This window comes from Dermacentor variabilis, chromosome 8, assembly GCF_050947875.1.
Source record: "Dermacentor variabilis isolate Ectoservices chromosome 8, ASM5094787v1, whole genome shotgun sequence".
Taxonomy (NCBI): domain Eukaryota; kingdom Metazoa; phylum Arthropoda; class Arachnida; order Ixodida; family Ixodidae; genus Dermacentor; species Dermacentor variabilis.
Genome location: NC_134575.1, coordinates 35,226,392 through 35,238,339, shown reverse-complemented (window position 1 = coordinate 35,238,339; position 11,948 = coordinate 35,226,392). Strand labels below are relative to the sequence as shown.

The 11,948-nt window shown below is 50.1% G+C and overlaps 1 protein-coding gene across 1 annotated transcript in view; it reads right to left on the bottom strand.

The window, feature by feature from the left end:
* Positions 1-9,338, bottom strand: part of LOC142589991 (uncharacterized) — a 39,475-nt gene extending 30,137 nt beyond the window's left edge. The window contains exon 1 of the mRNA XM_075701782.1: positions 8,364-9,338. The gene's annotated coding sequence lies outside the window, so the exon portion shown is untranslated. The remainder of the gene's footprint in view (positions 1-8,363) is intronic.
* Between the last annotated feature and the right edge of the window lie 2,610 nt (positions 9,339-11,948).

Here is an 11,948-nt window from a genome sequence, read left to right as displayed (position 1 = left end):
TTCGCTCGCAGTTTGCACACGAAATTGAGGGAGGGGGGCGGAGGAGGAGGATAGGGAGAAGGTGACGCCAGAAAGCAGGGTGAAACGCTACTACTATGGACTAGCGATGTAAAATTCGACGAAATTTAGAAGGGCATGAAAAAAAACTGTTTTCTTTCATGTGCCTTTTTTTCAGAAACATATGCAAAATTGAAAGAAAAAGAGACGATTGCGCGCACAGAGCTACGAAAAAACCCGACGCATTTATTTCTCTAACTCTGAAAGGAATGTAACTGTTACATTATTGGATCACAAAAGTCCCAGCAGAGCTTTTCCGGGTTCAAAATCTAGGCGCGATTTCACGTCGTCAAGGCACTGATTTCGCATCACAGCGTAGAGACCGACGTCTGCATCAATCTGTGTGGGACTAACTTCCGGATGATGCGTCAACCTTTCGCTGTGCAGTGGACGAAGCCTTCCGGACATTGAGAGAGAGAGAGAGAGTTCACGTGCACAAGTTTTTTTGCACGCGATCCTTGGACTGCGTGTACCTTAATCGGGATGCACATTTCCAAACTCGGGCCAATTTTCTTTCACACGCCGCAGAAGAAGTGGGAATCGCGACAGGCCATGGCGGCTCGAGGGTTTGGTCGAAGTAGCAAAGTCCTTGCCGCCACGTGGACGGGTCCAGGTGCTTCACAAACTCCGAAGCTCCTCCTTTTGACCACACTTTTAGACACGTCGAAAGAGGTCGCATCTCAACAGAATTCTGCGGTGAAGCTCTGTTTTTTTCTCTCTCTTTTTCAATTTTATGCCGATTCAGAAAAACGAAAACCTGTTTTCTCCCGAAATTTTCAATGTGTTCCTTTTTCCTCTTTTTTCTTCAACCGCTTAGATCTCTATTCTAGACATGACAGCGGTTGTGGGCAACCGGCATAAATTTAAGTTCAAATTACTGTACTGTATTCGTTTCTGCCATTTCTGAAAAAAAAAAAGATAATAATAAACGCCATGCGAATTTGTCAAGCGGACAAGTGCGTGTAGAAGTAGAGCCGCATTAATTAAAGCGCACCGCAGGGTCTAGGCGACATTACGGCCACGCGCCAAATCAGCGCCGCGGTATAGCTTTCCGGCTGTGGCATCGCTCGAGGTCGCGGGTTCGATTCCGACCGCGGCAGCCGCATTTCGTCGGGGGCAAAATAAAGGAAAAACGTTCGTGCACTTTACATTTTAGGGACACGTTTAATGAGCACCAATGTGTCAAAATTAATTCGGAGTCCGCCACTACGGCGTTCAAATGAGTGCCTTCACGACAGTGCGATACAATTTTTTGTTCAAAGACCATTCATTTAAGCGACGTATCATTTTCGGCACCACGAAAATGTGCGACATCTGTGACAAAATGTTCGTTTTCGAAAAGTAGTAAATTTTTTGTGAGTGTTTTATCTACGGAGGGGCAGATCGACTCTTACGAAATCACGACACGCTGACTTAAGGGAACCACGTACTAGCCAACAACGCTACGTTGTTGTGCCGGGGGTGATTATGCTTTCTCCTTTTACGAGGGACAAGGCTGCTGAACGTGCCGAATTAGAATTTACGCACAAACCTAACCTGAATAAAAACGTACATGCTAGCGGCGAATTGTGAGTATATACGCACGCTGCGAGAATGAAAAAGCTTCCGCTATGTACGACAGCCCATAAGTACCGGGCCACGGCCGAGGTTCACCGTTTATCGTCTGCTGGTCATCTGCTGTGGCATCCTCGAGTCTGTTCTGTCAGATCGTCTGCTGTGAAATCGTCTGCTGTTCGACTGGGATCAGCGCGTTCCTGAACATTTAAGTGTCACGTGAGTGAGTGTGATTTAACTTTTCACGCAGGGGGCTGATGGTGCTATAATTGGAACGCCCCTGCGTTGTTCAGGTTTGTTATTTGGAAAAATAAAAAATCGCTGACGGTACGAGACGATGGCTTGCTCTCGCAACAGAGCGATCTCGGTGATGGTTGATTAACGCACGCATCCAGCTGAGGGAAGAAAACAAGCGAACAGTTCGTGCGCTTGAACGCGAAACGAGCACTAGACGCATATTAGGCCGCATAGCGACCGAACATTTTCGGTGCGAAAGCTAACACACACGGACAAGAAGATGGAGGCGATCAAAGAAATACCGCTGGTCGTCTGCAGCGGCGTACGTGTTGTTGATACTTTCCGGAAGCGAAATCGCCTGCTGCAAACCGATTGGGATGTGATCATACCGTAAAAATTTTAATTTCATGAGCGAATCCTCGCAAATCTTTACTGCAAAAAAGAAAGAACGAAAGTGACGCGTTCATATAATGCGCTGCTCAAAAGTGGGCGTAGCAAACTTTCCAGAGACGTCCTGCCCCGGAGGAAACCGCGAGTAATGAGCACGCTACAAGCTGCCCACAAAGACAAAATGGCGGCGATCGGAGAACACCGTCGATCATCTGCGTAGTTTGCATTATGTCACTCTCGCTTCAAGGTGGCAAAATCGCCCGCTAGTCGACTAGAATCAGTCTACCCACAAACATTTCAATTTCATTGTCGACTTCTATACAATATTTAACGATACCAGTTTAATCCAAACAGCTACAAAGGTCGTTTCAGCGTTGTCTATATCACTGGGCACGAAAAGAGTTTCAGACGGAACCTTCAGCTAGCGAAAAAGGTGGAAAATGAGCAATCATTATATACGCACACCAAATGGCGCGACAGCCGAATGACTTACGTGGTTCATTGAGCCCTCGGAAACAAAATGGCGGCCGTCTGCAGCGGTGTTCGTCTCTCTGCTCCCTCCTTCACTAAGTGACGTCGTCTGCTAGTCGACATGGGACCAGAGCGTCTCTCTCCGATAGGTACGCTCCAGCTCTACTCGGCAACCACTTCTGTGTCGCCTGCTATAGATCAACTAAACTCCCTTTCTCTGCACCGCATCATATCTTGTTTCCACACATTGAATTTTAAATGCACTTTCTCGGAAATATAGCAGCGCAAGCTAGGCAGTTAAACTGTCACGTTCCAGGAATACGCGGCGCTGAGCTGACGACAGCCGGCGAGAATAAGCAGACGTCCGTGTTCCTCGTCTGCTACAAGCAAATCTTACTCACACAATGAAAAGTGCGCGTTTGATTTAGGCCTTCAGGAGATGAAAACTGCAGCCATGCAGAAGTGCGAAACAAAGGAACGCTGAAATGCCAAGCAGCGACGCGAATCATTTTCGTATCACGCGCAACACAGCACGGGTGGATGGATTCTGCGAGCGTCCCCTTTGAAACGGGAGGGTGGCCGGCGCCACAAGGTTTATTGCTCCTGTGTTACCCAACATTCTACGTCACGCAAAGAATTCCCAGCATCACACTTTCTGAAACATTATTGGGAACTTTGTTTTTCTACGCCTCCGTTGTTCGTGGTGCCCCTACGTCTCTGCCACCAAACATCGGCAACGCCATCCACCGATCATTGGTGAAACGACAGAAGATCCATTAGTTGTCCTGAATCTTTTTTTTTTCTGTAAATTTGACTATCAAGCCCGTAATTACATGTCAGTTGCTCCATTGTCGTAAGATGTTATTTCATTTCTCTCTCTCTCATTTCTGCATCTAAGGGTTGAGACCATGCGAGCCGGTTAATCCTGCTTGATGTGGTACGACCTAGTACAGTGCTAAGCAGTCATCTTTGACAGATCGGACCATTCTGATGCATTCCATTTGTGTCGAATCCTTAAAAACTTCCACGGGCGTCAAGTTGTTCGTCCACTTTCATTTCCCTTTGCCTTATCATTTCTACGCTTCAATTAAAACAACAAATAATATTCCTCTGATACTTTCTCCTTGGCTTTTCACTGCATATTCGCTTCATGTGGATCGATGTTGGAAAACTTGTACGATATGATTGGATACACTTGTTAAAAACCTTCCGGGAAATTGGTGGACACATCTTGTCGACTATATTCAGTTCTTATCGGCTATAGTCTATGGGCCGAGCGTTACTATATACGTAAATGCGTTTCTCACTTTACGCCTAATCTGCATTGCGCTTAAAAAAAAAAAAAAATTGCAACTCCGACTGTCGGAGCCTGGCTGCAACTTGCTGAACGACGCCGTGTACATTGTATCGGACGTGTTTTTTTTTTTTTTTTTTCACTCCCACCTGTTTCTCGCTCTATACCTACAGATGCTTCGTCCTCCTTACATATAGGAGCCATCCTTACAAGATGGCTGCTCGGACTGTCGCGGAGCCTTGCTGGAGCTTGTACGATGCAACGGTGGTTTTCTTCTGTCTCTCTCTCTCTCTCTTTTACGTTGCGATCATCGACTGCGCTGTGCGAAAATGCCTGTCGGATGCACGGCGCAATGAACTCGCGGGTCCCTATAGGCTTTGTGTGTGCGTTCGTCTGCTGTCGATTTTTACTGGAAACAAGGGAGAAAAAGACGGAGCAGGGTGAGTGCGTTGACTGTGGGAGAGAGAGAGAACACCAGACGCAACAGAAGGCATATGCTCGAGTGCCTCCGCGTACGTCTTGTGTCACTTCATGACGCACAAGGAATAGAGCGCCGCTGGCCGAAGAATTCGCTCGTTATTTCGCCGAACAGCTGTTGCAATGGGAGCGCGAGTGAACAAAATGGAAAGATAGGAACTCACAGACACCACGCGCGAACGAATACCGCTCGTCCGCCATGTCGTTTCGGTTGGCGAGATATAATTAAGCGCATCAAAGGCTTCGGCGTACGCCGTCTGCTTCGAAAGGCGATAGACTTCTGCTTCAATCGACAGACGATTTCAATTTGCGCCCTACTCCGTTCGAACGCTGGCTGATGTGGAGGCATCTTTTTTTTGTGTTCTTTCTTCTCTCTGACCGGCGCCGCCTGAATGCGAATCTAATGCTTTATTATTGTAAGATGGTTAAATTAGAATACTGTCTAATACGTGGGTGTTTCGCATTCTGTGAAAGACACCAAGACAGGCTACAGCTTGATAATCAAACGGCGGCTAGACAAATTGAATCTAACTAGAAGAACTGTTATTAAGCTCCTGGCACGCTATTTACAAAGGGAGCTGGAATTCGAACGCGCGATAACCGTACAATTTACGCACGATAGGCAACAACTGGGATATCTGATCTGAAACAAAGATTTAGAGCATTGGAGCTGTGATAGGGACGAAACAGCTTACGCCAGAGATGACGACGCCAAAGTTGATCACGTGCTGTCCATTTCCAGATGGTTGTTTTTGTCTGCTGAATGTTAGCCCAGTGAGGAAACATGTTTAACAGGAACATCAATGCCTTTCGCTGTAGGCTTAGAGTAGCTTTTAACTGTATAATTAATGCGGATTTTAATGGAAAACTGCATTGCACTCTGCAATGTTCGTCAATAAGCTTCCATACACAAATGAGAGAGAAAATCCGTAATAGTGGGTAATAAGCACAATAGTGCGATACCATAAGAAAGAACGCGTGATAGAAATTGTTTTGCAGCACACGTTGTAAACTTGCAAGCACTCGCAAATCCCTTTCTGCTCTTCTTTGTGAATATTTGCAACGTCGGACATACGGTTAGATTGCGTTTTGTTCTTCTTGTAGCGTGCACTGTGTATTGTATGTTAAGTGATCATTGTTGCATAAACGAAGACGAACATTTTCGGGAACGCTTTATCAGTATAAACCCACTTGAGTGTTAAGAGCATTCGTGCACATTTCAAAATAGAGCGGGTGACCGTGTGTACTGTCTTTTGCAGCCGCCGTGTTGAATTGCTAAATAACGAGTCGCCACGCAAAATGTGGTTCCCGTTCTACGTGCGACGCTGTTGCTAACCTGTTCGCTCGAAACGTAGGAATTACGAACATCTGCATCCATCTTTCTCGCTCGATTTGCACGCGAAACCAACGCAGCAGCGCACACAACAGCAGCTTGCAAATTGACAGCGTACGGTTTGAGAAAGAAACGAATTTACATACAGCAGGGAAAACTAGAGCCAACTGTGCATCAACCGACAGTTTCTTTAACACACGCACGACATCCATTTTGCGCTTCTAAAAAGAAAAAAAAAGTACAGATTGGAGAATGCGCCGTTGTGTCCGAAATTGTGGCACGAAATGAAAGGCCGGGGCCGAGGCTCATGGGATCCTGGACTGAGGAATGCGCCCACACACCGGGCCCGTGGAATGACCCTGCGATTTCCCCATTATTTTAACAAACGTTTCCTCTCTCTCTCTTCCCTTCGCGTAGGCATGAACCGCACCCACGGGGCGGCATCAGCGTGGTAACATACATACGTCACAGAGCGAGCTATAGGTCTTTGTACGATCACAGGCGTGTTATTGCTGTGCAGGGGACTGGCGCGGGCAGCGGAACAAAAATGTACCAAAGAAAAGCTCCGCTGACCGTTAATTATCCGAGCGGCCTACGCAGACGAACATCATAATTAAAGAAAGAGCCGAGAACGGCCGACTCGTGGAAGAAGACATCGAGGGAAGACGGGGGGACAACCTCGTCTGCGCAGGGTTTGGCCCGCGATCGACTGGCGGCGAGCAAAGAAGCCACGATTGAGCAATAAAAAAGAAAATAGTAAAAAATAACAGACGCAGGCCCCAGAACAGCACGCGCGAAGGTTAAAAAAAGCCGCAGCACCGGCTCGATTTTTCTTTCTTTTCTTTTTTAACGCCGCGCCGCCAGAGTCTATCTCGACTGACGTGTGGGCGTATGCCATTTCGAGACCGGCGTGTGGAAGGAAAAAAAAAGGGCAAAAAGAAAAGGGGAACTTCCGAAAGCCAAGGCGTGATCAGGTAAATGAAAGAACGGCAAACGCTATGCTGCGGCCGCGGTAGGTTGATGGCCCCGATATGACCTCGTTCTGGAAAGCCGAAGGACCGGCGCAGCAGGAGCGCCGGCTTCGAAGCGAAACAAAGGAACACGCCAGTCGCCGCCGTGTCACACAAGAGCAAGTGGGTCTCGATGCGACCCCGTTTCGAGCAACTTCTAAACCACGTTTTTTTTTTTGTGTTCTGTTTTTCCGGAAATTCGGCATTATATCCGCACGCTTTCCAGAACTTCCATCACGCGCAGCACCGTCGTCTGCTAGCAGCCGAAGTTGCAGAAGTGCGGCTGTCGTCGCCCCTGTCGGAACTATAGTTGTCTGCAAAACGTGACGTCGGGAGACCGTCAAAGTATTCTCCATAATGTTATCGATGTTGCACACTGTGCAGTTATTGCGCGCCATCTGGATTGGGTGGCACGTCAAAAACCTCGCTGTTCACATTTTCGCACAACAAATTAACGTTGCAAGCTTGCCAGACGGCACACTTTCGGTCCCGCAGTTTTCGTCTGGTGCAGCAAAAGTTTCAAACCTTCGTCTGCTCACATCGCACGTCGATGTGCATTGAATATCTGCACAAACATTCGGGGAAAATGTGCTACAGTGCGGTATTTTCCTTTTTTTTCCTCGCGCACGAGGGAAGATATTTAGTAAGCATAGCGTAAGCAGTGAACACTTTACCGCGACAGTGAGCCGAATCAAGGCTTCATCTTGTCGTTTTCACCAACTATAGCACCAACCAACGGCCAATCTTTTAAGCGCGCGTCCCCCCCCCCCCCCCCCCCCCCCGCCCACCCATAACTCTGGAGAGGTCTCTGACCTCGGCTCCAGCCAGTTTCGGTATGTGCCGCGTTGACAAGCCTCTCAACATCTTCGCTTCGAGCGGTCCACAAGCAAACGCACGCGATAACGTCTAGCTGTCTCTCTTTTCTTTTTTTTCTCGGTTCGAGGCGTCGTCGAAGAGGAAATATCCAACCGCGAAGAAAAATAGCCCAGCGGCTCGGCCGTCATTCGTCGTAATGAAAGAGACGGGGACGGGTTTTTCCTTCAACGTTACGGCGAAAACTCGCACGCCGTCCCGGAATTCCCCGAAAAACAAGAGGCTCCTTTCCTCGGAATCAACCGCCTGCGATCGTGACTGAACGTAAACGCAGAGCGCTTTAAACATAACGCAAATTGCAATAGCAGCCGGGGCAAAGCAGGCCCCAGGCGACGCTGCAGCGGCTAGGCTTAGCGTCGAGTTCGGCCCCGAAACTGACCGGCAGTTGCGCAAAGGCCGAACCGAGGCGTGCGCAGCCGTCGCGCTGCCGGCAGCTGGTGCTTCTCACCAGAACCGCGAAGCGTTATCGACGTCGATGCGAGCTGTTTCCAATTCAAACACCTCCCGCTAACGTGTTCCGAGTTTGTAAAGCGGTCGTCAAACCCGGGGTCAGGTTGCGCGAACGAACGAGAGATGAGGGGAGTGCCGATGTTCGAGCGCGCGGCCCCGAACCGACAGAACGAGCTTAGGAGCCCGGGGCTTTTAAGGAAAGACCCTTCAAACTCACCCATGGTGGTGACTGAGGCAGCGAGCAACAGTCCGTGGTGGAATCCAGAGTTACCGCGGTGCCTGTTGGACCGCTGCGTTCGCACGACACATGCCAGTATCCACAGCAGCCGAAGGTTGGTCGAAGGCCCGCTGACGGCTAGGATGTATGGCGGCCTTGCCTCGTCCTTTCCAATCGATAATCCAGGGTCGTCAGTTTTGCCGAAGAAATTAAGGAAAAGAAAAAAAAAAGGAAGGGATTTAAACGCCACAAGTGCTTCGCGATTTGGACCCCTCCACGGGAAAGCCGAAAATCCTCCACCTCTCTCTCTCTCCTCAGTTGAGATGGTGCGCGCACAACACTTAACACGAGTTGATGCAAAAAAGAAACCGCACCGATGGCACCGAACGACGGGTGGGTCGTTGCCGCACGAGAAGAGGGAACAGGCCGGAGGTCGCCGGCGAGCAAGGAGTGTGGTGTGTGGTTCTCAGTGGCGACTTGCGGAGCCCGGACACTGCGCCTACCGCTCAGCTCAAGCGTTCAAACGACGACTTCGGCCGAAGCCGACCCGACGCCGGTCTGGGCCTCTCGCTGGGAACACCCTCCTCGCCAGCAACGCCGCCCTCGCCGACGCTTCGACCTCGCCGAGCGCACAGGCCTCAGGCCGCGCTCCGAACTGCACCGCCGCCGGTTTCTTCTACTGGGAATCCATCCGGAGAGCGCTTTCCAGGAACCAAGCTAGGAGGCGCTTCCCTTCCCACTCCTGCAGGTCCTCCTCTCTATCAATGCGCGCGGCGTTCACTCTCTCTCTCTCGCTTCTTTCTGTTCTCTGGCCCTCTGATGCCGCTCTTCATTTTTTCCTTTTTTTTGCAACGACGCCGCTACCGCTAAATTCGAGCAGCGTTGTCAGATCCACTAGTTAGGAGTCAGCCAATCAACAGGGCAAGAAACACACCGATGCCACGCGTTTCTTCCGTGGGATCGACATCGATGCAGCGCGTCGTCTGCTACCGATGAGGAGAGCAGACGACGGGTCGGGCGCAGTAGACGATGCTCCAACAAAGTGCGCGCGTAGTCAGCCCTGATTCGACAAGTCTGACAGGAACAGAAAACAACAAAATAGGGAGTTTGTTGATATACACTGGGGCAATGCGAAGCTACACTCGCTAGGCAGACGTCAACGCAAGAAGCACCGCCGAACACGCGGAACTACTTTCCGCTGCGCACCGACTGACCGCGTACCTCGTAGTTCGTGCAAGCCCTGCTGCATGGTTTTGTGCTGAGACGGCTTCTCTTTTCTCCTCGCCGTTACGGGGAACGAACCGGTAAGAAGAGAGCCTCGCCACGGGTGAAGAGGAGGAGGGCAGGCGGTGAAGGAGGTCGCCAGCAGCAGCAGCAGCAGCACATCACTGCTATTTTCATTCCAACTCGCCGCTGCTTCTTTCCTTTTATTTCTCGCTGTGTTTACTTCCCAGAAAAACGTATTCGACGCCGCGGGTTTCGGAGAGGGCGGTAAATAAAAACGCGCTCGCCGCCGCGTTCCTGTAAAGAGAAGGAAGGCAGAAAGAGAGAGAGACAAAAGAAAGATAATAAACTCTTCTGCTATCTCGCTATCTGAAAGCCAAGCAAGAAACAAAAAGAGCCTTCTCCTTCTCTGGACATTCGGGGAAGGAAAGACCGCCTGGAGGGAGCTTTCGGCAGGCATGTTAAGAAAGGATGAAAAGAGACGAAACAAAGGCGGTGGGCTAACTTTTTCATTGTTGTTTACTTGGCTGTGACGTCACTGAATCGTCACGGGGGTTGCGCGCTTCCATTTATCGATTTAGAAGCGCGCGATGTGACGTCACGGGCGGTCAGCGCCCCTGGTTGGTGGATTTGGTAGCCATCGTGTCGTCTGCTGCTCCCGAACGCGGGTTCTCGTCTGCTCACGCCCAAACCCCCCTATCCGCAACGTTTTCATCTGCAGTGGGGCACGCGTTTTTCTGTCGCTCGTTACCTGCCCAGCACTGAAGCACAAACGCCTGTGCTAGAAACACCGAGCCCACCCCCCCCACCCTTTTTTTTCCCCCTGTAAGCTCGCGGGGCTGACCATTCACAATTACCTCCAAGAGCGGTTCGGAGGGGACACCCGCGGTGTGACCGCTCCTTATGCTGTTCACTTTTACGAAGCCCTAACCCACCGGTCACATTCATTCGCGCTTGTTACCTGTCATGGAAGAAAGCGATTTTTCTCGGTGGGACAAACGGGTTGGTTCCCGTTCCTGCTCGACACCGTCGGGGCCTGTGAGGTGAGTGTGTGTTAGAGGGAACGGGGCGAGGGTGGACTCTGCAGTGCAAGCCTTCGACCATTCTTAAACAAGGGGGAGGGGGAAAGGAAAAGAAAAACATGAAGCCGTGGTAGATAGCAAGGTTGCAGAAAGGTACAGCGTGGTACGAGAATTCGCTCGGTGCCAGAGCCTTCTCCTGCCGAGAAAGTTGCAAATGAACGGTTGTAAGAGACTTCCTCTTCGTTCTTTTTTTTTTCTTTCCTTTATTTCTTTTCAGTCCATTCAGTGCCAGCTTTTGTGAGCCCTGTGCGGAAATAAACTCGCACAAATCCACGACCGACGCGCATGGCCCCCGTCTGGACTCCTTTTGTGCATCGCTCAAAGGAATGAGGCACGTGGTCGGGCCAGCCGCGAAGGTGTGTACTAGGACGGCGGGGAATGCGGCTATCTGGCCGCAGTACCGACAGCGCTTTTACCGAGCAGGAAATGCATCAAAGAAAGAAGACATGGAGAAAAAGAGGAAAAGAAAACTTGACCCTGTACTTATACTGTGCCGTGCATCCTTTGAAAGGCTTCTTTGCCGCGCCCCTCCCATAAGCCGTGACTGTGCCCCTCTCCCTCAACGAGATCACGGGGGTCAATGCTCCGGAGAGCGCAGCCCCGGTCTCTCGGTCCCATGGCGGTGGGCGAGATTTTTATTGATCTTTAAATCAATCAGTCTCCATGCCTGTCGGCGTCTCGGATAACGTCAGCCGCGGGTAGATGTCCTACAATAAGAAAGAAGTAAAAAACAAGAAAGGGTCCGGGAGTAACAGTAAGGGCATAGCTGTTTCGCGGAACAATGTCGCCGCCGCCTGCCGTCTGCTAAACTTAGAGCACGTGCGCAACACGGATTTTGATGAACGCCGTCTGCAATCCGCGGTTCCAGTATCGCCGTCGTCTGCTGCTCGGAAGAGAGAAACGAGCGGCGCGTTGCCGAACCAGACGTTGCTCTTTTAGCCGACGACTTTGATGGCATTGCCCTGTAGGCACTTTGTATACCTCTGAAGAAAAACGAAACAGAATGAAGACCAAAACAGCATTCGATACCAAATGGCAGATCGTGCGGCATAGCTTTGATGAGCGCCGTCTGAAAGCAGCTGTTCCAGTATCGCCGCCGTCTGCTACTTCGAAATGACAGTAAAAACAAGCTGACACTAAAAAAAATTGTAGCCATCTTGTACCCCAGATCAAAAACAAAATGAAAACCTGCGAAGAGTTCGCAATTAACACACAGTGATAATCTTTAGAAACAGAAGATCGTGTGTGCAACAAGGCTTTGATGAGCGCCATCTGCAAG